General features: G+C 34.3%; 1 pseudogene; it reads left to right on the forward strand.

Moving 5' to 3' along the window:
• The first annotated feature begins 277 nt into the window (after nucleotides 1–277).
• On the forward strand, nucleotides 278–927 carry LOC144241643 (dynactin subunit 6 pseudogene; annotated as a pseudogene).
• The last annotated feature ends 2,470 nt before the right edge of the window (nucleotides 928–3,397 follow it).

The raw sequence follows: 3,397 nt of genomic DNA on the forward strand, positions 1-3,397 counted from the left end.
GAAAACATAATAGTCCAAAATCTTTAGGATGCACCAAAAGCTGTTCTAAGAGGAAACATTATTGCAATACAGGACTACATCAAGAAACTTTAAAAAATCTCAAATAAAAGAATTTTACATATATCTAAAGAAGCTAGAAAAAGAAGAACAAACAAATCCCAAAGCCAGTAGAAGGAAGGAAATAATAAATATTAGAGCAGAAATGACTAAAATAAGCAAAAGAACAGTTTAATGAAACCAGGGGCTAGTTCTTGAAAAAAATAAATAAAATTGATAAATGTTTAGCCAGACCCAACAAAGAGAGAGAAAGGACTCAAATAAATACAATCAGAAATGGAGGAGAAATAAGACAAGATCCATAGCATGGCAGAAAAGGCTCAAGAGTGTGAAGATTGCTCCTGGAGCAGTTGTGTGTGTAGAAAGTGAAATTTGGGGTGATAGAACTATAAGACTTAGGACAGTGATTCACTTTAAAGCATGAATTATTGCAGAAATCAGGCCAAGAGTGATTGGCGAAGGTAGTTTAATAGAAGAACAGGTGCTTATCATAAATGCTCACCCTGATAATATCACCCCTGATAGTGAATATCCAAAACCGAAACCTATGATCATTGGCACCAGTAATGTGTTTGATGTTGGCTGTTATTCCCAAACCATGAAAATTGGAAATAATGTTATTGGATCAAAAGCATATGTGGGCAGAAACATAATATTGACAAGTAGTTGCATCATTGGGGCTTGCTGCAACCTGAATACATTTGACCACCCCTGAGAATACAATGATCTATGGTACAGACTGCCTTTGTCAGGTGCAGACTAAGCAACTACAGCCCCAGACACTACAGCTGGATTCTGATGAAAATCCTGCCCAACTACCACAACCTAAAGAAGACTATGAAAGGAAGCTCAATTCCATTTAAAAACTAAGAACAACATATGACATTAAGATAACAGTTTATTATCTTTTTGAAAGGGCCACAGTGTTTACACACTCTTAGCAATTCACAGAGTAATACATGTTGACTTTATTTTGTAAAATTGAGTCAGAGTGGAAAGTAATGGATTTACCTTGTATCTCTACTCTATAATTTATATAAAATGCATTATTTTCTTCTATCCTTACCCCTTCCTGAGAATTTACAAGTTTGGTTTAGCTTTCTTTTGTCATATAAAATGTCGGCCATGATTTTGGTGGTATAAAAGACTCCCTGTGATAAGAAAGGGCATATTATTATGTATTTCTAATCTAGCATACACTGTACTAAATAAAAATGCTAATGACAAAAAAGAGGAGAAATAACAATCAGCACCACAAATACAATGGATTATAAGATAATACTATGAAAAATTATATGCCCATCAATTGGACAACCTAGAAGAAATGGATAAATTCCTAGAAACGCATAACCTCCCAAAACTGAATCAGGAAGAAATATAAAATTTGGACAGATCAATTACTAGCAATGAAATTGAACAGATAACCAAAGAAGTTCCAACAAACAAAAACCAGGATCAGATGGTTTCACAGGTAAATTCTACCAAATATTTAAAGAAGAGTTGGGGCATCTGGGTGGCTCAGTTAGTTAAGCATCCAGCTTTGGCTCAGATCATGATCTCATGGTTTGTGAATTTGAGCCCCGCACTGGGTTCTGTGCCGACACCTTGAAGTCTGGAGCCTGATTCCGATTCTGTGTCTCCTAAGCTTTCCCCCTCCCCTGCTCATACTCTGTCTCTCTCTGTCTCAAAAATAAACAAACGTTAAAAAAAATTATAAAAAGAAGAGTTAATGCCCATCCTTCTCAAACTATTCCAAAAGATATAAGATGAAAGAAAGCTTCAAAATTCATTCTATGAGGCCAACATTACCCTGATATCAAAACCAAAGACACTACAAAAATAGATCAGTATCTCTGATGAACACAGATGCAAAAATCCTCAACAAATATCAGTAAACTGAATCCAAAAACACAGTTTAAAAAATTATTTACCAAGATTAAGTGGGATTTATTCCAGGGATGCAAGTGTGAACCAATATTTATAAATCAATCAGTGTAATACATCACATCAACAAGAAGTCTAAAAATCATAGATCATCCCAAGGTGCCAGGGTGGCTCAGTCAGTTAAGTGTCCAACTCTCAATTTTGGCTCAAGTCATGATCTTATAGTCATGATCATCTCAATAGATATAGAAAAAGAATTCGACAAATACAACATGCATTCATGATAAAAGTTCTCAACAAAGTAGGTTTGGAGAAAACATATCTCAACTTAATAAAGGCCATATAGGAAAATCTACAGCTATAATCATCCTCAAGTGGAAAAACTGAGAGCCTTTCCTCTAAGACCATCAAAAAGACAAGGATGTCCACTCACACCATTTTTATTCAACATAGTACTGTAAGTCCTAGCCAAATCCATCAGAAAAAGAAAAGAAAATAAAAGGCATACAAACTGGTAAGGAAAATGTAAAACTTTCACTATTTGCAGATTACATGACACTATATATAGAAAACCCTAAAGACTATTAAGAACTGACATATGAATTCAGTAAAATGCAGGATACAAAACTAGTATACAGAAATCTTTTGCATTTCTATATACTAATAATGACATAGAAGTTAAGAAAGCAATTCCACTCATAACTGTATCAAAAATAATAAAATACCTAGGAATAAACTTAACCAAAGATGTGAATGGCCTGTACTAAAAACTATAAGACACTGATGAAAGAAATAGAAGATGACACAAATAACAAGATGTTCCATGGTAATGGATTGGAAGAACTATTATTGTTATAATATCCATATGACCCAAACCAATCTACAGATTTAATACAGCTCCTATCAAAATCAAACAACATTTTTCACAGAACTAGAAAAAATAATACTAAAATTTGTGTAGAACCATAAGAGACCTCAAATAGCCAAAATACTCTTGAGAAAGAGAAAAAACATCTGGAAGTGTCACAGACTCAGATTTCAAAATCTACTACAAGGCTCTAGTAATCAAAACAATATGGTACCAGCACAAAGACAGACACAGAGATTAGTGGAATAGAATGAATGATCCAGAAATAAACCCATGCTAATATAGTCAATTAACCTTTGACAAAAGAGGTAAAAATATCCAGTGGAATAAGACAACCTCTTCCACAAATGGTGCTGGGAAAACTGGACAATGACATGCAAGAAAAATAGAACTGGACTGCCTTCTTACACCATACACAGAAATAAATTCAAAAGGGAATAAAGACCTAAATGTGAGACCTGAAGCCATAAAATTCCTAAAAGAAAACATAGGCAGTAATCTGTCGGACACCAGCTTTAGCACTGTATTTGTGGATATGCCTCCTAAGGCAAGGGAAACAAAAACAAAATTTAACTATTGGGACTATAC

This window comes from Crocuta crocuta, unplaced genomic scaffold, assembly GCF_008692635.1.
Source record: "Crocuta crocuta isolate KB4526 unplaced genomic scaffold, BGI_CrCroc_1.0 scaffold332, whole genome shotgun sequence".
Taxonomy (NCBI): domain Eukaryota; kingdom Metazoa; phylum Chordata; class Mammalia; order Carnivora; family Hyaenidae; genus Crocuta; species Crocuta crocuta.